Consider the following 22,406-nt stretch of genomic DNA (forward strand, 5'->3'; position numbering starts at 1 on the left):
TTCTAAAACACAAAAACACAGCGGAAAGGAAAGACTGACAACAAACTGTGGTAGAAATGAACCCTACAATAATTTAATTGCAATGCAAGAGATCAAAACAGTAATTTCTGCCGGTAAACATCCTGCGCCCGGCCCAGACCAAATACATTACCAAATGCTAGCCCATCTTTCAGAACCTGCCGTAGAAGCACTTTTAAAGTTTTTTAATAAAATATGGGTATCCGGGAAGCTACCTGAGGCATGGAAGAAAGCAGTAATTGTACCTTTCCTTAAACCCGGAAAGCCACCAAGTTCCCCCGGTAGTTATAGACCCATAGCGCTCACAAGCTGTCTTACCAAAACTTTTGAAAGTGTTCTTAATATCCGGTTAATGTTCGTCCTTGAATCCCGTACACTGCTTGATATACATCAATGCGGTTTTAGGAAAGCGTGCTCAACAACCGATCATCTAGTCCGCCTTGAAAATACAGTACGAGAGGCGTTTATTCACAGACAACACTGCCTGGCAGTTTTTTTCGACATGGAAAAAGCTTATGACACCACGTGGAGGTTCGGTATTCTTCGTGACCTTGCAGATCTAGGCATCTGCGGCAGGATGCTAAACTGCATAAAGGACTTCCTCTCTGGCCGTTCATTCCAAGTCCGCCTTGGCTCAACACTTTCGAAGAATTTTAGTCAAGAAAATGGAGTGCCCCAGGGGTGTATTCTCAGTACAACTCTCTTTATTGGGAAAATGAATTCTCTTGTGAAAATAATGCCAAAGTCTATTATGTATTCTACATATGTTGATGATCTTCAAATAGCGTACACCTCCACGAACCTGTCAACATGTGAACGACAAGTACAGCTCCCGTTGAACAAACTGGCAATTTGGGCTGAAAGAAATGGATTCAAGTTTTCCCCTCAAAAAACAGTCGCCGTTCTTTTTTCACTGAAGAGAGGCTTACAGGCCGACCCCACACTCCACCTAAATGAAACAGTACTGCTTGTGAAAAGGGAGCGTAAATTTTTGGGCGTAACATTTGACAGAAAACTTACGTTCCTACCCCCACATATATAGCCTAAAAAAGAAAGCCCCTAAATCACTGAACATAATGAAAGTACTATCTCGAAAACACTGGGGGTCTGATAGAGCATGCCTCCTACACATCTATCGCTCCTTGACACGTTCCATCTTAGACTACGGATGCGTAGTGTACGGATCAGCACGGTCATCATATCTGAAAAGACTAGACCCCACACGTAACTCAGGCCTTCGCCTTTCATGCGGCGCTTACAGAACATCGCCCATAACCAGTCTCTACGTCGAGACAAATGAACCCCCGCTAGAAGTCAGAAGAAATGCCCTTACTTGTACATATGTTTTCAAAGTGAGATCCTTGCCAAAACACATCTGTTATTCCATCGTAACAAAGTGCCCCTCTAGAATAATATTCGGGAACAAACCACAAGCTACCAGGCCTCTGAATTTAAGGTTCGAAGATATATGCCAGAATGTTGACATAGCTGACACATTACCTAACATGGCTCAAAGACGGGACCCACTTGCCCCATGGAATAATTTTCACACCGACTGCGATCTCACGCTTACACAGTTCCGAAAAGCACAACCTCCCTCACAACACATCATCCAAGAATTCCTCGCACTCGAGGAAAGGTACAGTGGCCTTGAAACTTTTTATACTGACGGTTCAAAAACAGCCGATTGTGTTGGAAGTGCCGTAGTACAAGGAAGATGGGAAAAAAGAACAGTTCCGCAGTATGCATCCATCTTCACTGCTGAATGTTATGCCATCTGGGTTGCGGTAGAGAAAATATTAAACGAGAACATAAGCAACAGCGTTATTTTCACAGACTCGCTCAGTGTACTCACAGCGCTTCACATCAGAAATGCAGTCACGCCATTACTCGGCGACATCATACATAAGATAATAACAGCCACTGCCCACGGACTAAACGTCAAATTCTGCTGGGTCCCTAGGCACGTCGGTATAAAAGGGAATGAAAGAGCAGATCTATGCGCAGCTCAAGCCCGGAACAAACAAATCGAGAAAGTAAATTTACCTTTTAATGATTACATGAAATTAGTACACTCTAAACTAAGGAATAAATGGCAGGCAACATGGAATAATACAATAAATAATAAACTCCACTTGGTTAAGCCTGTGTTGGGCGAATGGAAAACATGTACTCACCAGGAACGCATTAAGGAAGTCATTCGCATAGGACACACACACCTCACACACAACTTCATACTAACAAAACAAGACAAACCTATATGTGACGCATGCGGAGACGACCTCACTGTAAACCATTTGTTATACTCATGTCGAAAGCTCGAAAAACTGAGGAAGAAACATTTCACCCGGTTTTACAATGAACAAATCCCTTTTCATCCATCACTGGTTTTGGGAGAGAATGCACTTGTCGACTTGTCCTGCACATTTAACTTTTTACAAGAAGCAAATGTTCTAAACAAACTATAGGTTACAACAACTGTAACACATAAATTCTAGAAACATGCATTTAACCCCGTGCTTTACAATTTATTGACACACCTCATCTTGCCTTACTTGTTTTTGAAACACCTCAGCCACTTTCTCATTCCTGAGAAGACGGCTGAGGTTCCTATTCCATCGGGTGGGAACCTCGAGATCCTTGCCCAGCCAAGGATGGCTGGTGAGGCGTCCGACCCTCTTTAAAGCTTTTACCATAAGTCACCTCTAAACTTTTGTCTTACGTTTTTACTAGGTTGCATGAATTAAGGGGACAGGGTAAGCAAAAATTCTGAAAAATATCAATTTTTAATTTTTTGCTAAATATGAAATTACATTCTTTTCTGCATCGTTTGATGTATCACACTTCAACCTGGGCAATTTATATCAACCTGAAAAAGCTATCTGAAAGCAAAGCGGTCAGCAACACACCCCTTTACCAGCGATGTGTTTTTTCCGTTTTTACTAAAAGCTAAAAAAACTCGAAATGTTATGGAATTTAGATGAAAGAGAAAGCTCTCTGGCAACCATCCAGAACCCAAACAAGTCCTTCAACAACGTCTTATGGGAGTGTGCTCAAAAAAATGTCTTTGCGGGCATACAGACAATGAAGACTGCTACAATAGATGCTGTTCTGACCTTCAATGATGGCGCTATCGCAAGAACTAAAGTTCTTGAGGCACGTGGACTAAGTCCGGGCAGCAACACTGTCCGCTGGCTGAAGCAAGTCGATCGGCGTGAAGTTTACTTTGCTGATCGAGCTACGCAGCAAGTGACAAAACAGGCACGAGAAGCTAAACGGCAGGAAAAGAAGCACCATGCTGACCTAGATGATAACTATGCAGCTGGTGCCTACTGAATAAATTGGTCAAAATGAGTTGGCTAAGTCGATATCTCGGGATTTAAGGTTTTGTTTATTTTAAACTCAGTTTTCTCAAAACAAGATTTTTTGTTACGTCGGTACCATTGTTTTCTAAATGACAGTAGATATCAAGCTGATTTTTTCTGTGTACACAGTAAACATATGTGGCAATTTCCTGTACCAAAATTGTCGGCGTGCAAATAATATTGTTTGTTTTAAAATAAAATATATATACAAAATTTGGTCAAAATTAGGGTGTAGAAAGTAAAAAATCACTAATAATTTCATTTCTCGTATACTAAAATAATTTTGGTACAGCGGCTAGACGATGAAATTCTGAACAAAATGACATAAATATCTTGCCGCTATCTTTATTAGTTGCTGAGAAAAGTGTACCACAATATGCCCCAAAATACATGGGTAAGATGGGGCTTACCCTGTCCCCTTAACTTTTTAGGCCCTCTACACCGCCGTTCATTTAGACTTTTGTATAACATCAATATAAAAAAAATTTTATACCCTGAGCTTGGCGCATGATAGCCTTAGTTGCTTATGCGCCATTAAACACAACTCAACTCTCTACTTCATAACATGGCTCAGTAAGAATGCTGCAAATGCATACATATGCATGTGACTTTTATATATTCAGGATAGTGTTTACAGGACTGCTGGTTCATCTTAAACACAATAGCCGTCAACTTAAAGTTGCAGTATAGAGATGCAAGAAACGACAACAGCCATCACTGCTTTTCTGTTTTTCTTCGGCATTCTTCGGCCTAACTTCATATTGCTATTTTCCAAATTTCTGTTGCCTGTCAATGCCTCAGTTAATTTCTTTTTTTGAAAGCAGACTGGCAGTGATATAGGTATATTTTGCTGAACATGTTGATAGTCAGCAACTAATAGCACTCTAAAATTCAGCATATGTTAAGTGGTATGAACATCACTTAACAGTTAGCAATGTTCACTTTTGCTTGCTACCTTGGGAAGTGGTCATCGTTACATTCAGCCATTCTACATTTTACTGATCAGTGAAAATAACTTTAGACATTGCTTTAAGGCTGTATCAGAGAACATATGCATATATACCTGTCACATACTTAAACGGCTTATTTGTAATTTCATTTTATAGCACGGCATCATACCTCCCTTACTGCAAAATCCAATTTTACAAATTCTACTTGAGGTGTTAGTGTTTGCTCGAGATGACCAGATAATATGGCCATCATACATTGTTCCCCTGACTATACAAGTATTCTTTCTCAGCCTAAGCCGGGAGCCGTCGCCATGTAAACCCTCCAAATTGGTTCTTGCATTTACTGAACCTGTAATTCAGTTTACTGGCTCCGACATCTCATTATATTTATATTAAAGAGAATGGCATGCAAAGACTTCTATGCAATACGAAGGCACCAACTTTGCTTTGCATTCAGAGCGACATTTGGAAATGCTTTGGAGTTGCACAGAGTATATGCCAGCTTGTTTTGTACACGGCAACAATGACATGGCCTTCAGCAGAACTTCCCATAGTTGTTTTCAACACTGCATTCTGGCTTGTGCAACAGCAATATGAGCTCAGGAAGGAATGCTAAACCACAACTTGATGGCCCGCTGTCACTGTGCAGAACAAAGCCATGCCCTTTTAGCCCAGTGATGCACGTCTAAGTCCCTTTGCAGCCACAGAGTGCTGTTTCTATGTTGGCTTTAATAATGGCGTGAAAAACATGACAAAAATAAATCATTATAGTTGCATTCTCACTGTTCTGTGAAATGCATAACTGCTTTAATTACAACTGATTTTACCTGTTCCAATTAGCTGGAAACATAACTTCTCTTGTCCATTAGTATTAGTGTTTGACAGCAGTGTTGTGCTAAGTTGTGAATGTTAAACGCATGCACAATTAACACACACCCCTACACGCACGCACGCACGCACCTTATATATTGAATAGGTAAGCATGTCTTTCGCAGTAACAGTATAGGGAGCCAAGGAGAAGGCCGTTTAAATATTACAGTGACTGCAAATTGCTTGGGAAAGGCTGCAAGTGCAATTATTTTTTTTCTCTGTCAGCAATGCAAAAACACTGAAGTGTGCTATTTTGAATAACTGACTAAAAATTTTAAGTATGCAATCGTAACTATTTTAAAAAGTGGTATTATGCCGATAGTAATTACGGACGGTTGTTAGCAGCCTGTACTGCAGTGTGGCCCGATCGAGAATTCGCAGTAAGAATCGCGTCGTCGCAGCGAAATCATCATGGCAGCGTAACTTTCAGAGCAGGCAGCATTCTGTTATTTTGGGGCCGGAAATCACGGTCCGTTGTGAGAACGTATCGTCGAACGGGGACGCGATGTGACGCGTTTTTCAATCTCTTGGGTAGAAATGATCCAAACACGTATCGTTTCCGACGGCATCGCTTCAGATGAGCAGACTGCCTTCGATATTGCAGAGTTTTGTCGCGAATTGTTTCGCGGCCGTCAGGGTAGTCTACACCGTGATTCGTGCCGTTCCAGCCCGAATCACAGCCGACCACGAGTCTACCTTCGACGAAAATCCCGCAGCAAAAGAAACGTTGACGCAACGGATATTGTCATTATACGCCGCATTTAAAATGGGTAAATTCTGCCGCAAGATATCTGCGTGTTTCGCTACAAACACATGCCTGTACCGCTGCAGGCGATTAGGCGGGCGGCACTGCCGGGAGCGCCAATCGGAACGTTCGAACCATCCGTCTCGTCCGCCAGCAGCAAAAGTGATCGTACAACACCATTCCGCCCCACGCCCGAGCGGAGGCTGAAAGCGAGAGGTTCGCTCACTGGTGGATCCGCCCGAAAAACGATCGTACAACGGCCTTCACGTGGCTCTTTGGTGATGTTCAGTGCTCGGCCACAGACGGACGCGTGTCGCGCGTTTCAAGAGCCGCGTTGTGTTTTGTGCGCTGTGAAACTAATGCTACTGCCTCAGTGTTGCATGAATCATATTGATCGCACTTCGTTCTTTTTAATTAGGTGAAATTACGATGAAACATTGGATATATTCCAGTAGTGTAGCAGGGGCAGGGGGGTCAGTGGAGGGAAAGGTAGACGGGGCCTACATGCGCACTAGCCCAGGGCCCCCAGTTTTCTTCATCCGGCCCTGATCCGTACTGTACAAACGGGAGGCAGGACGATGTATACTCATAAAAAAAGGTAGTAGTACTTGCTAACTTCGGGGTAGTAACTGGTTGTCACATATGTTACTACCCCGTTGGTAACTGCAGTTAGTGACGGGAAGGTTAGTGAGAGTTACTAACCCACTGAGTTAGTAACGGCTGCTACTTGCAGTTAGTAACGGGAAGCTAGTAGTATTTACTAGGAAAATGAATAGAACCTCGCATATGTTGCTAGATTCATCGTCCGGTGTGCTGGCGTGGCATGTCAAATGTATGCGTACTCGAAAAATAAAAAAAGCCTTATAGTCAATTTAACTAATTCCCGAATCCAAACAGAGCTATCAGAGCGTGCTGGATGTAAATCACATACTAAGGGTTAAGCTTATCGCGCATTACTTGAACAAATTATGCGAGGTGATGGCATCAATAGTCTTACCGTGCGCACACAAAGGTTCAGAATGCAGGAAAAGCACAAATCAGAAAGAGTCACAATCGCGCACTGCGCGTGCACATGTAGCCTTTCTCAGTCTTCTATACTCCGTAAATAAGACTCTCATTTACGGGCTATAGTGGTTCTTACCGGTTGAGCTAAGATACCAGCGCTAATTATGACGTTAAGATTGTAGAAACTGCGTAGTCTGCCAAAACCATATGCCCATGCAGAAATTTTTAATTACAAAACTAATTTATTGGCACGACAGTCTGTGTCAGTTAAATTATTTGACTTTATTTTAGGGTTAAATAAACGGTTACTAACTGGGTAGTAACTAGCGACCATAATTAGTAGAAAGGTAACGAAGGCTACTTTTACTAAGTATACCTTGAAGAGGTAAATAGCCGATAAAAAGTAGTAAAACCAAGTCAGAGTTAGTAACTGCTGCACTTACTACCTTTTTACTACATTTTGACTAACTTTCTTTAAGAGTAAGGCGTAGTAGGGCCTCCCGGCGGCCCGTGTGTGAGATAGGAGACATGTTTCTTGGGATGAGGGCCAGACGGAGGTCCGATGGGACAACACATGCCGCCAGCGCTAGCGCTACGAAACCTCGGGCGCGAGAAGAACATATTTATGTGGTTCGGCGTGGCGTCCGGTGGCTTGCGATGACTTTCCAAGCCGCACCTCTGTCATGTCATGAAGCACGCCACATGGCACGTATAAAAACGGATCCTTGCGAAAGGTATCTAACGTGGCAGCGTTAGGGATCTTGTTCAGCGCAAACCCCGGCGTCGCTGCCACATCGAAAAAAAGGTGGCCCGCCTACCACCCAGGTCACGTGACCTTCCGACGTCATCACAACCTGCCCGCTGAATTGTGAGGACACTGCCCACCGTGACAGGGAGCAGTTAATTCACTGGTAGCGAGAGGTTGTTCGGGAACAGCAACCAAGGCCTCACAAGCCTCACCGGTGGCTGCATTCGAAATAGCCGTTTAGCAGGGCAGTGCCGCACTGCTTACCCGCTGCACAATTGCGTCAGGAGCGGTATGAGGACTTTCCGAGAACTATGAATATAAAGTAGAGAACGACCGATTCCGCATATATGGGCACGTTGGCAGAAACTAGGCGAAGGATTGTAAGCATAGGTTTAGCGTTATGTGATATGATAAGATCCAAGAATACATATCCATGTCTGCAAGTGACACGCAAAGGGGACTTGATGCCGCTGAAGGGACCTAACCCTTAAGGTGGAACTTAAGTGTCCTGAAGTTTTCTTTTTCGTTTCTTCTGTGGATATATAAATGGTTTGCACGTGATGTCAGCAATTCCATGCTTGTATTGCAGGGATAGCTTCTAGCCTACAGGGTAGGGTCAAGAGGCTTTAAGTGGGCAAAGAAAACTCTTGTCACATGCTTAAGCTTATTATTTATACATGTTTCCAGGCAACACTACACACCCATGAGGCCTTTGTGGGTCACGCTCATTCAGATCACGTGAATGAAGGAGTTCGCTTGCGATGCGCTACAACGGCGATGCAGCCGCGTTGCTGTAAAGCATGCGTGATGCATGCTTTACGTTCATGATGCTCCGCACTCCTCATGCCGCCACCCTTTGCGATATCAGTGCGTCATGGTAGAAACAGCGCTGACACAACTCTCAACCTTCTCAGATCAGCAGGAAACGTGTCGCTTCATTTGCATTACGCCAATCACCTTACATCCATCCCGCAATGCTTTCCTTGCAGGCCAGTTCCCGCCGTGCTGGCGCTACCGCGATGCCCAAGCGGAAGTGCTCAGATGAAAGCTCTCCCGTCCAAAGTGGCCAAGAGGAGGTAGCGGGGCCCAAAAATGTGCCGGTGTCCGAAGAGGTTTACGTTCCTGTAGCGGTGCAAGTTCCCGAGGATGCTCAGGTTTCCGAAGAAAGAGAAGTGCCCGCCAACGTCGAGGTGCCCGCCGACGTCGAGGTGCCCGCCGACGTCGAGGTGCCCGCCGACGCCGAGATGCCAGCAGACGCCGAGATGCCAGCAGACGCCGAGATGCCAGCAGACGCCGAGATGCCAGCAGACGCCGAGATGCCAGCAGGCGCCGAGATGCCCGAGATGCCAGCAGGCGTCGAGGTGTACGAAAACATTCAGGAGCCCGAAGGCTTTGAGGCGCCCGTGGCATGGTCGCTGCCATTGGATAAGATGGGCGGAGTCTGGAGCCCGTATGGTTTAAGAGTCGACTACCATCGACCTTGCACGAGCCGGGAAGGCCATCTGTGCCACGTCGTAAGCGACTTGAAAGCCTGGAACAGCTTCTTCTGGGTCTTCAATCTGGAGCTACAAGAGGACGCTGCTTCACAACTCAGCTTTGTTCCATCGAGTGACGGCACGTGTGTGGAGCAGTTGAACATGGTGGAAAAGAGGCACCAGGCCGCGGCACTCTTGTGCCATCTGCTCACTGAACACCGCTGCGTTGCACAGGTCATCATCAACGACGCAATCTTCGACGACCATGAAAACATGATCTGCGACGCAATTTGGGATAACCTGACGTTGAAGCGGCTGTCCTTAGAGTTGACGTCCCCGAGTTCTGCTCTCTCTGGTGTTCTTGCAGCAGCTGTACTCTCCTTGACACGGCTGGAGTTGCTCGAGCTGGGCGTGGACAAGCATGGCCACTTGCTTCGCGACCTCGCGCCTCTGCTCGAGAAAACTGCTTGCTTGAAGACCCTCGTAGCTGTGAATGCCGTTAAGGCCCACGTGACCGCGAGCACCTTCCTATCAGGGCTGTTCCGAAACAAAAGCATCAGTGACCTATCAATCTCGTCATGGATTCTTAACGACGGCAGTCCTCATTACGGCCCAGGCAACCCGCATATTGCCCTTGGCACGTACCTGAAGCTGAGTACATCCCTGAGATCGGTGTTTATAACAACCCCCAAATATGGCCCAGAAGTGGATGTCTGGACCATCTGCGACGCCCTGACCACTAACAAGGAGCTGGTGAGACTTAAGCTAGAGGTGAAGACGCTCAGGTTGGAATACGCCACAGCTATAAAGTGGCTTTTGTACAGCAACAAGACACTCAGGTACTTCAGCTTCAAGTGCAGCTACACCGACGAAGGTGAGGGCTTTCGTCGACATGAGTGCAAAAGGTGCTGCATTGTGCATATCAGTGACGACGACCATGTAAGGCCCTGGATATCCGCTCTGCTCGAGAACGACACGTCCATCACGGAACTGACATTCTCAATGCGGGGCTTTAGCCTCTCAGATTGCCAGAGATTTTGTCGAGCGATCACAGAGAACAAGTCGTTGAAGAAGATCATCCTTGAAGACCTTGGTCGCCATTCGTGGGAGATCGGCGGACTCCTCTTTGTATGTGGCCTGCAAGACAGAGTCACTGTGGACGGCTACTGCATGGTGTATTACCCAGACACAGGCCCTCGTCCGGAGGGCTGCCCCTCGGTAGCCGTGCCCTTTGGTCGGTTCCAAACTGCTGTGAACCGAGCGACCATGTCTCGTAAACTCACGCACATCATGCTACGAGTGTACTCGATATTGTGCGTTTCCGGTGAAACAGATCCAGCCTCAACACCGATTGTTCAGCTGATCCAGGGCGCGACTTGCATCACAAACCTCGTGCTATGTCTGCAACCGCGGTGCTGTAACCGTTGCTGGAATGTGGGTGGACCCGCTATATGCGAAGCTCTGTGCCGAAATCAGAGCATCAGGAACCTGGTCGTCGTCTTCCCGGATAAGTGTGGCTATAACATGACACCACTAGTCAGCCTACTCCACCGCAGCCGAACACTTCGTGTGTTTACATTAACGCCTCCCGGCCGCAGAGATTTCACTTCGTTCATTGCAAAGCTTTCAAAGCCGGAGCTTGAGAATAACTACGCTCTGCAAGAGATGGCCTATATTTATTGTGGTCGTGAGATGCTCAAGGAGCGCCTGGACATCCAGGACGTTCTGCACAAGAACCGGGCCTTGACAAAGCGCGCTGCTCGCTTCGTCACCGGCTCCCGTGTGAAGCACACTGCGGAGGCCTTTGAAAGGGTCTCCACCTCTCCAGCCTTGGTAGACGAGCTTCAGGCCACGGCGTTCATCGACGAAGCTCAAGCACAACAACTGATTGCTCGGTGCGTGCTCGGACTGCGGGACTTCGCGGAGTTCATGCGCCTCGCAGGCGTAGTGCGCGACGGCATAGAGTGCAGCGCCAGAGATGACGAAAAGACGCAACTGGACGACTTGCCTGAACTCTGTCTACGTCACATCAGGCATTTCTTGCGCTTGAGCGCCGTGCTTGTTTCACCGGTGTAGAATGATACCGTACTGAATGTTGTTCCCGTGTTCCTGTAAATATAATGCCGCGTCTACAACAATAGCCGCTCGGCGGCTGTTCGGCACGACGTGACAATATGTGCTACGTCTTTGCACTGTTCAAATATCATGATCACTTCATTCTGCCATGTGCTTCCAGTTTTATACCTTAAGTGCGAAAGCTGTTTCAGTTGGATTGGCCATATAGGCGTGCATTCTGCCATGGAATCACAGCGTCAGCCATAGGACCCTGATAACCCTTAGCGAATTCAGCGCATATAACTTAAGTGATTTCATTTAGTTTCAGAATTTAAATTCAAGTTTTTGGTCACCACCTGCCTTGGTTGGTAGGTGTAAAAGTGGAGAGTAGGAAATTCCCTTCTCCGCGTCAGGGGCGAGGTGGGAGATGCAAGTGCAAGAGGGAAGACTGAGAGAGGGTGAACGCAACGGTTGGCAAACTCCGATTTCGCTTATTCGCACTGGAACGCCGAGGCTTACTCTTACCGCTGACGATAGAGAAGCAACGCTCAAAAGCTGTGCGAAATTGCTTAACCAAAGCTATAACCGCTTTCAGTGATTAATGCGCTTTTGCCCATAAGCTTAGATGCAAACATTTTTTGCTGCTTTACGCGCGGCTGCGCACTGGAAAGAAACCGGCGACATCCCTCCTGTGATACTAAACATTTTGTGATGCCAATAAAGTACTGCCTATACACACCTCACGCACTCTGTGTTTTTGCCATTGGTACCGGGTCACCGAAGCGCGTGACAGCAGGAAGCTATTCTGAATCATATTTCAGTTCTATTAGAGGTCTCTTCGGTGTTTTGGCATTTTTTAACCGTCGGCTTAAGATGCATCCGAAGAGGTCGCAGCAGACTGTTCATACATCTTCCTCTTTCTTTCTTTCTTTCTTTCTTTCTTTCTTTCTTTCTTTCTTTCTTTCTTTCTTTCTTTCTTTCTTTCTTCCTTTCTTTCTTTCTTTCTTTCTTTCTTTTTTTTTCTTTCTTTCCTTCTTTCTTTCTTTCTTTCTTTTCATTCTTCTTTTTTTTAACTCTTTTTTCTTTTCTTCTTCTTTTCTCTGTTTCTTTCTTTCTGTCTCTTTCCTTCTCATCTTTCTCTTTATTTATCGTTCTTCTCTCTCTTTCCTTCTGCTTCTTTCTTTCTTCTGCCTCTTATTTTATTTTTTGTGTCTCTTTCTTTCTTGTCTTTCATTTCTTCTTTTGTCTCATTCCTTCTTTTGTCTCTGTATTTCCTTCTTTTGTCTCTTTCGTTCCTTCATCTGTATCTTTCTTTCCTCCTTCTGTCCCTTTCTTCTGTATCTTTCTTTCGATCCCCGGAGCGGTCCGGCATGCCAAGCAGCTTACACGTTGCCGGCGATGCTTGTTGACCAATGGGCCTGCTGCGTGCCCGTCTCTTAATTTTTCGCAAATGAATTCATTTGTATTCAGTAAATAAGGGCCCCATTGACCGACCAGAAACTGCTGTGTAAATTAATCTAAAATAATGTCTGGGCTTGGAACTTTTACAGTGGTGGAAACAGCGCAATAAAGACCCGGGTCAAAAAGTGCAAGAGGGCGCAAGAAGGAACGTTTAAGCTAGACGCTTATGTTTCCAGGGCAGTGCTTGTGAAGTACTGTTTCCGACAACGATAAATTAATCGACTTGAAGGCAACGGAAAGTGCCGATATAACAGCTGTAGCTATGTCGTTGCTGCTTCCAAAAAAAAAAAAGTGGCTCGCTCTTCAAAGGGCCCAATGGACAAACAGAATTTAGTGCTTGGTAGTATTGCGAGATTATGCACTGCAGCGTCTTTATGCATTTGTGCGGTAACTGATACAAAACCTGCTAGTTGTGGGAGACACAAAATGCATGCACGCATTAGCATCTATAACTGACACATTTGGAAAGGTTTTAGGCCCCGTTCCTGGTGCCTGAAAATGTCTTTAAGGGCACTGTTTCGGAAGAAACCGCCCGTTAACAAAGATAATCAAACCATTAGTTGTTACCATACGGCATGATTGGTCTGTCTATAAGCGAGCCATCGTTCTGGCATGCAATGTTTTTAATTAGTAATGCATCTGTGCTTCAGGGTGTTGAAAATTGGTGTTTGTGGAAAGGAAATGGCGCAGTAATAGTCTCGCGTCTTGGTGGATGCCCAAATAAGCTGTAGACGAAGGGAGGAAGGTGGGAGTGAAAGAAGAAAGAGGTGCCGTAGTGGAGGAATAATTCTGACCACCAAGAAATCTTTGACGTCCACTCTATGAACGAAACTCTAAGAACGTAATCTAGCCCTCTAAAGTGTTTTCAGCAACACTACAGTTTGTATTCGAATTTTCGCCCGTTCTCAGCGTAAATAACCACGATCCTTGTGCGTCGCACCTCTAGGGCATCTTCGAAACACGTAGCGCGAAAAACAAGACACAGGCCAGGTGAAGACAGGACACGAGCGCTTTCTCACGACTGAATTTTTTATTAGGAAGGATATCAGAATATATACCATAGATATGGAAGCGGAGAAAGAAGAAGGAAAAACAAAATAACAACTAAAAAAAAGAACAAGACGAGGAGATAAAAGGCCGGCGATGGAAGCAGGTACATAGCATAGCAACATAAAACACGTGCGCTGTTACTTAACAACCGATTGGAGGTACCCAATCTCACTTTTTGTTAAGGCGATGGATGCGTCACTAATACACTTTTCCGCCCCTTTCGCGATATAGAACGCTTCAATAATCTCTCTTGTACGTTGATAATACGCTTTGTCAAGTACTACAGTCTTATCGAAAAGGGGGCGACATTTACACTCTCTGCAATGCTTCGGTAAATTTTCAAGAGCTGTTGGCGTTAAAGAATTTCTGTGTTCGAACAGCCGGACATTTAGACAGCGCCCGGTCTGCCCTACATAATATTTTTCACATGAAAGAGGAATCTTGTAAATCACCTCTTTTCTACATGGCACAAACCTAGATTTGTGATTAACATGGCAACGATGATCACTTTGTAATCCCTCTGCTTTCGCTCTGACCACCGCACACAATCCAGATAACTTCACGGGAGCTGAGATTACTGTGCCCACCTCGTAGCGATTGGCAACATTTCGTAACCCATGTGAAAAACGATGTACATAGGGCAAAACGACAGGTTTCTTTTCGCGTCGAATAACATAGCCCTCCTGGCATCCTTTCCCTTGAGCCACAACAGGAGTTTTTCGCAAATAGTGCTAATCAACGAAAGCGGATAACCGGACTTAGTCAATCACATGGGTTACGAAATGTTGCCAATCGCTACGAGGTGGGCACAGTAATCTCAGCTCCCGTGAAGTTATCTGGATTGTATGCGGTGGTCAGAGCGAAAGCAGAGGGATTACAAAGTGATCATCGTTGCCATGTTAATCACAAATCTAGGTTTGTGCCATGTAGAAAAGAGGTGATTTACAAGATTCCTCTTTCATGTGAAAAATATTATGTAGGGCAGACCGGGCGCTGTCTAAATGTCCGGCTGTTCGAACACAGAAATTCTTTAACGCCAACAGCTCTTGAAAATTTACCGAAGCATTGCAGAGGGTGTAAATGTCGCCCCCTTTTCGATAAGACTGTAGTACTTGACAAAGCGTATTATCAACGTACAAGAGAGATTATTGAAGCGTTCTATATCGCGAAAGGGGCGGAAAAGTGTATTAGTGACGCATCCATCGCCTTAACAAAAAGTGAGATTGTGTACCTCCAATCGGTTGTCAAGTAACAGTGCACGTGTTTTATGTTGCTATGCTATGTACCTGTTTCCATCACCGGCCTTTTATCTCCTCGTCTTGTTCTTTTTTTGAGTTGTTATTTTGTTTTTCCTTCTTTCTTCTCCGCTTCCATATCTATGGTATATATTCTGATATCCTTCCTAATAAAAAATTCAGTCGTCAGAAAGCGCTCGTGTCCTGTCTTCACCTTGCCTGTGTCTTGTTTTTCGCGCTACGTATTTCGAAGATGCAATTGCTCCGACTAGCCCAGTTTAGCTTACTTGTGCACCTCTAGGGTCCAGATCGAAAGTTACACCGAGCAGGCACTTTACAGAAAACAGTTCGCTCTGTACATGACAGGTGGCGCCACTAGGGCGGCCGGCATTCCTGGCCTTCGTAGCCTTCGTTTAAGGGCAACTGCACCACTTTTTGAAAATGTCACGCTATTCAAGGATTCAAACCTATATGGGCTACAGGAAAAACACACCAAGTGTTTTTGCGCTAGCATTTAAAATAGTGGCGCAATCGACGATTAAATTTTAGGCTTCTCATCAGAGCGCCATAGGAGTGCAGAGTGTCACATCACGGAGGGTAAGATTTCAAATTTCCGCTGCCGCCAACCACACCCCGCCGTGTTTAGTTGGATGCTGCCAAACAACGCTCGTAGGCCTTTGCTTTCAGTGGCGTTGGTTTGTTTCATTGAAATCAAGCGTTTATGCGTTGGAAATGTCCTGGTACCTTCGATGACGTCGCGATGCGCCCCCCACTTGGAGTTGTGCGCTGTAGAGAAGCTTGATGGCCGTCTCCATTTCAATCGGCGATTACGTCACCATTTCAAATGCTAGCCCAAAAGGTCCTTGCATACTTTACCTGCAAATAAAGTCAAGATTTATTCTTCTTCGTTTAGTACATGAGTTTTTTTCTGTCCAACCTAAGCAAAGCATGCTTGTTGGGTCAGGCAATACGGTGAATCACCTAATGTGTACATATATTATCCACAAAACAATGCCATTAGGCACATTACATGCGTATTATGTAAAAATTATGTGTACATATTGAGCCAATAGGAATACAACTCGAGAAAAAATAAAACGAAAATGAACAGAGGAAATCGTAACAGCTTGAAATGAGCTTGATGTTGGCATTTTCTCCATCTCCCTTGACTGGTCATTCTCACCCTGCCTTCCCGATTACACCCCTATTTATTTGGCCGAATTTCTAGCAGTAGTCTTGGCGTTGCGCAAATTAAACAGCTCTTTGTCTTCTGTCATAATTATGACGAATTCGTTATCGTTGTGTTCCTCTATCACAGCGCCTACAACAAATCAGGCCCTACGCTTACTCAAATGCTTGATTCCACCCCACGTGTGTTCATTACGGTGGGTCTGGGTGCCTGCGCACAGAGGGATCCATTTCAATGAGGTTGCTGATACCCTGGCGAAGGCATCTCTTCAAGGCCCGGTCGTATCTTTGCTTCCACCCAGCGCATATATTACTGCGGCTAGGTTCCGCAGGTATCTGCTCTTGAAAGAATTCGCAGCATCATCTCTGACCTCCTCTCCTGAATTTCAGCATCTCCTTTACCCGTGGCGCAGTAAAGAACGGCGATCACGCAAGATTGAAGTTTCCTTCACGCGTCTACGTTGTCGCGTGCCTCACTGAAGGTACGGACACACTGGCGGCAAGATGCGCGCGGCATGCCGCCGGCGGCAAGCCGCTTGCCGCGAAACCTGCCGCAGCGGCGGGTTTATCTGCCGCGCAGCGAATGGGTCGAGGGGCCATTTTCGGCGGCTTGCCGCGTGCCGCGGAGCGGGGAGACCAATGAGGGGCGCCCGGCTTTGTGACGTAGGAAGCGTCTGTGTCGCCACCTCTTGGCTCCTACTAAAGTTACATGCCAGCGGCGGCGGCGGTGCCGCGCGCGCTCCTGCAGAATCGCGGACCTCGACCGGTTTGGCTCACGAAGGGAGCTTTGCGCGGCGGCGACTCTGCCGCCGAGTGTGGCCGTCCCTTTCGCGGCGGGGGTGGCGCCGCCAGCGGCATGCCGCGCGCTTTGCCGCTAGTGTGTTCGTACCTTTAAACTTCTACCTTCATAGATCTGGTCTGGCGGTCTCCCCATTGTGCCCGTTCTGCGGAGAACCCGAAACGATAGATCATTTCTTGTTGACCTGCCGCCGTTTCTCCTCTTTACGGAGCCGCCTCCTAGAGCATCCGTTACGACAGCTAAGCGGCAAGCGGCACGCCGCCGGCGGCAAGCCGGGTACGGACACACTGGCGGCAAAACGCGCGCGGCACGCCGCCGGCGGCAAGCCGCTTGCCGCGAAACCTGCCGCCGCGGCGGGTTCGCGTGCCGCGCAGAGGATGGGTCGAGGAGCCATTTTCGGCGGCTTTCCTGGCTTGCCGCGTGCCGCGGAGAGGGTAGAACCAATGAGAGACGTCCGGCTCAGCGCCACCTCTTGGCGACTGCCGAAGTTAACTTCAAGCGGCGGCGGCTAGACCACGATCGAGCGCTCTGAGCCAGCCGCGACAAAGAGAGCTTTCTCCGCGTTTTTGAGCAGCCACGTTGAAAAATGAATGTCAGCCGAGAGAGCATGATGGAGCAGTTTCTGGAGACTGTTCGTGTATTCCCCTTTTTGTATGACAAAACTCACCCGGAATACAAAGATAAGGACGCCAAAATGAACCGGTGGGCGATCATCCGTAGACCATTCGATCTTACTGGTGAGTTGTTTTCATTCTTTATCTGAGCTTCCGCTGAATGTTCACGTCGGGAGGAATGTGCAGGTGTGAGCATACTTGTTTAGAGTGCTCAAGCGGTGAGCTGCGGAGCAAATGTGGTGGAATCTCGGCTTGGTGATTTTGCCTGAGCGGTTCGCATGTCGTATCAGGCGGCGCTGTACAGCGCCGCTTGAGCGCTCAAACAAGTTGCTCATCTGTTTATTTTGCAACCTTGCTTGGTGATAAACTGTGACATTTCTGCAGGACCACAAGCAGCCGAAAAATTTAAAAATGTTAAAGATCGTTGGCTTAAAATTGTGTCGGCGTCGGAGGGGGCCCGGAAAAGTGGCGCTGGAGGAGAGGCCGGAAAGGTCCACACGAAGTGGACACTTTTCGACATCGTGGATGCCATGCTGAGGAACACGCCACATTCTGCCGAAAGGTAAAAAAAAAAACACCACTTAGTAGCGCAGCCATCTGCGCGAACTCCAGCCTGGCATTGATAACTCACTGCTGTCACCCGCCCTACCACTCTTTTTTAAGCCGCCTTCTTCGTGTTTAATATCTTTTTACATGCTTTTACTGCCCAAGCTTCTGTGTTTTTAACAATATATTTTACCTTCAAATGCGCTGGTAGCTTTGCTATTGATATTATTTTGACATTAATTTCCTGGCGAGAAATCTGCACGGATTGCATCAAAACACCTCACATTTTACATTCCAGGTCTTCAACAAATGTGCCCCCAGAAGAGGACATGTACGCTAAGTCTTGTTTCCATAAGTGTAACTTTAATTTATAAAGCTTCAAATGATTTAACTTGTTACGCTGAAAGCAATTGCATCTGTGCTTTTGTGCAGCTGCATTCAGCAGTCTTCGCTGGCATCGAACAGCCCTTCCAGTCCAAGACTGGTGGCCAGGTGTGCACCTCATTGTTTGCTTTCCATAACGATTACTGCAGTGAAACAGTTTGTGTACAGCATTGCCACTTCATTAACCTGTGCAGCTATGCCTCAAGCCCGGCTGCTGTGCTTTTTCAAGAAATGTAAGCTGTACTAATTGTGGTGTCATCATCCACCAATAGTAGCAATATCCTATGCCTTTAATAATGCAGGTGCACTGACAGCCCCAACGACTTCACTGATGGAGATGATTTGAGGTGGGTGCGGATTTTCAATTTTCGTAGCTGTGGTGCATCACAGGTTCCTTATCAATACACCCTTTCCACCAGCCTTTCACGTTTAATAGTGGGTCGCCACTATTTTTCACTGTTATGCTGCACTCCCATAGAAATGGATTAGTTTTATGTGCATACAGATCTTGGCTTAGTTGCTGTCATGACTCGCCGCTGGTCTGTAGCTTCAAGTGAATCATACATTCAACACTGCATTGCAATGCACGAGAAAAAAATTTTCTGTGTCTTGAGTTTGGCGCATGATGGCCTGAGTTGCCTATGCGCCATTAAACCAAACACTAACTTTTCAGTGTCAGATTTAATGACTGCACACCCAAAAACTGCAACAAGGTGTGAAACCAAGCTTTCGGGTACTAGATGAGTGTAATGTGGCTTGTTCGTTTTCATAGCATTGCAAGTAGACAACATGTTTTCTGCGTGGCATAAATGGCACAATTTTTATTTTTTCTACAGGCTCCCCAGTACATCAGAAGCAGCGGCATGTCCTGCTGGCTCTTCAGAGTGAGTTGGTGTTCACTTTCTTGTGTCGGGATATGGCACAACAACAAACGTTTTTTTGAAGAACTCCACAAGCAGCAGCCGCTGCCCCAGATCCAGGGTAAGAAAGCTGTGCACACTTTCTTTTACTGGAAGCAGACATACTTTTCCAGTGCATTTTTTGAGTCCTGTCCTGCATTTGGCCTCTCCAGCAGGTCTGCCAAAAGGCGAGCATCCAATGGACCTTCCTCTCGGTACTGGTGTGGTTCACATTTCCAGCAGGAATTGAATGATAATCAGTGATTGCAAGAAAACATTGTGCTGATATATTATATGCAGGAAAAAAGAAGGCAGTCCGACAGCTTCGATGAAGCGGTGAAAGATGTTTTGGGGAGCTGCTCGGCCACGTTGCTTGAAATAAAAAAAAAGAATGAAATGCCTGCCCCAAAAGACGACAGTCAAGAGGCAGGAAACTGGATCGCTGCTAAGTTGAGGATGCTGCCACAAGAAAAAAAAAAAAGATGCGGGGTGACATTCAAGATCCACAAGCTGCTGTATGAAGCTGAAATGGAGCAGTATAATTAAACGAAATATAAACTGCGAGCAGTCTGAAAAGAGTTTTCTTTGAAAGCAAGCAATTTCGGCTTTCTTTCGACACGATAGCGTTTGTGCACGCTGACAAGCAGCTTCCTGTTATCGGAAATCACCTGCCGTCCTGCACGGGTCACGACACTTTCCTGCCATGGCACCTGGCCGTCACTCATGAAGTAGGATGCCAGCCTATCCCTTACTTCCAATGCAGTCCTGTAACACAGAAATGCACGAGATGTTCATCCTTTTCCTTCAGCTTATTCTGCCTAACTGATGTCACAGCTTCTAATGGGCGTCTTTTACTCCTCGCCGCTAGCTGTACCCAAGCATGCACTAAGCATGTGTTTTTGCACCGTTACAGTTCTTAACGCAAACTCTAATGAGCAACATCTTAAGTCATGTTGCGGTAAATGATCAATTTAAATCAACTGTTTTGAAGGTTTCACTGTTTGTTATTGATGAGCTTCAATTGCTTTAATGTAAATGAAGGAAGAAATGCAAACTATTATTGATTTCATGCGGTCTTGGAAAAAATAATTACCGAGCAGAGTGGTACCCCTGGTCTGTCCATCCAGGCAGGGCACTATATCATTCCTCCATGCCCCATTTGTGTCATTATCCTCCCAGTCTTCATGGTCGACAAACCCAGGAGGGTTGTACGTTGTCCTTGAGGACACCTAGTCTTTCATTAGAAAATTGTGGAGCGCCACACATGCCCTTACAATGTTCTCAGTGGTTTCTTCTGACGCTCGAAAGGGTCTCTTTAGTATGCGCCACCTACTGGCTAGGATACCAAAACTGTTTTCTATGATCCTCCTCGCACGACTCAGCCGGTAATTGAATACTGCCCTCTTCAAGTACTCACTGTACTGGCTGGCCCTGTAGGCATGAAGAGCTAGACAAAAACATAAGGTCAGGGAATTAAAATTACAGCAAACATGCACATACTTAGATGAAAAATACAATGGCACTAATTTCAAATCACTGAAATAAGTGGCAGCTGTGCGCACCCGCTGAAATCAACTTCAAAAGAAAAAACTTATGCGACGTGTTATGTCTTCTAGGTGCTCTTTTGCCTATGCGGCCAATTTGAAATACTACATTACTTGGTATTATAGGGGATTTTATTCAATTTTTGCATACTGTTGCGCTAACGAAATAATACATAGGGCCACCTTTGGCTGCATTGCACAATTTGACATTTTCAGTATATTATACTTTCAGAAAAACAGGTTAAATATTACTCATGCACTTGCTTGCAATCATGCAATTAAACCATATATGTCCCCACTAGATTTTATTACTGCATCATACCATTGCTTTCACACAAAATGCAAGCTAACATTAGCAGTAATGAAAGTATTTTAATACACTGATATTGCACTGCATACACAAAATTTAGTCCTCTGAACCATCTTTTTTCATGCAGAAACTAAACCTTTCCTTATAAGGCATGCCATGTACATGCATGCAGGATAAACTGCATATGTAAATTATTTGTAGAAATTGTTTGACCATTTTTGCTGCATGCACGCATTGCACAAAACTGTATCTGCTATGGAAAACAGTGGCAGCAGTAGCACAGTACAGCTGCATTGATTTTTCATCTCGGCAATCAGAGAAACATGTCAGCATTAAAAGTAATTAGTGCAACTTGCCACGTCGAGGATAAGGCCGTATGAGGTAAGGCTGCAATGGAAAGGGCTCGTCGCCCACAATCAAGTATGGTATCGGACCCGCTAATCCCACTGTTGCTGCTGGGGGGATAACAAATCGGCGCTCACGCAATATGCGCGTCAACTTTGTTCTTAAGAAAACTCCCCATCACTTTATCCCCCGTAGTGGCCAACGTCCACATACAGAAATCTGAAATAAAGCAAGAAGTTTCTGTGTAACCCATTTAGCATCTGATGTAGCACATGACTTGCACCTTGCTCCTCCTGGAGTCACTACTGCGTTCTATCCTCGTAAAGTCCTTTCTGTGCTGCATTATAGTTGGACTAAATATACATGCCACACACAATCAGAACTCAGAGATTAACATCTTGAAATCTGTTGCAATTTGTGCACAATCAAATATGTTTAATGTCAACATGCGTGAGCAAACCATGGTAATCATGCGCCTGTCACGCTATGCCCCTTAATTCGTCATGTGACTTATAGCCTTGAACTGTCCTCTTTTCTTCCAGTGCATACAATGGCACTCTCTTTGAATGAATATAATACACTGTTTTCATGATTCTCAAGAAAAATACACCATGAGCGAGCAGTTTAACAAAAGCTTTGTTTTGCCATGAATTAACCATACCTGTAATGTGCATCGCATGTTGCCATGAGGACTGTGCTGAATGACTTCTTGTAGTTCAAGTTCCGTGACCCTGATTTTGTAGGAGATTCAATGCTCACATGCTTTCCGTCAATGCATCCAATGCAGTTGGGAAAATTCC

General features: G+C 45.7%; 1 pseudogene; it reads left to right on the forward strand.

Annotated features, from left to right (window-relative positions):
* The first annotated feature begins 17,550 nt into the window (after positions 1–17,550).
* Positions 17,551–19,861, forward strand: LOC149327181 (uncharacterized; annotated as a pseudogene).
* The last annotated feature ends 2,545 nt before the right edge of the window (positions 19,862–22,406 follow it).

Source organism: Amblyomma mixtum, chromosome 10, assembly GCF_055824585.1.
Source record: "Amblyomma mixtum isolate Tamu chromosome 10, ASM5582458v1, whole genome shotgun sequence".
Taxonomy (NCBI): Eukaryota; Metazoa; Arthropoda; class Arachnida; order Ixodida; family Ixodidae; genus Amblyomma; species Amblyomma mixtum.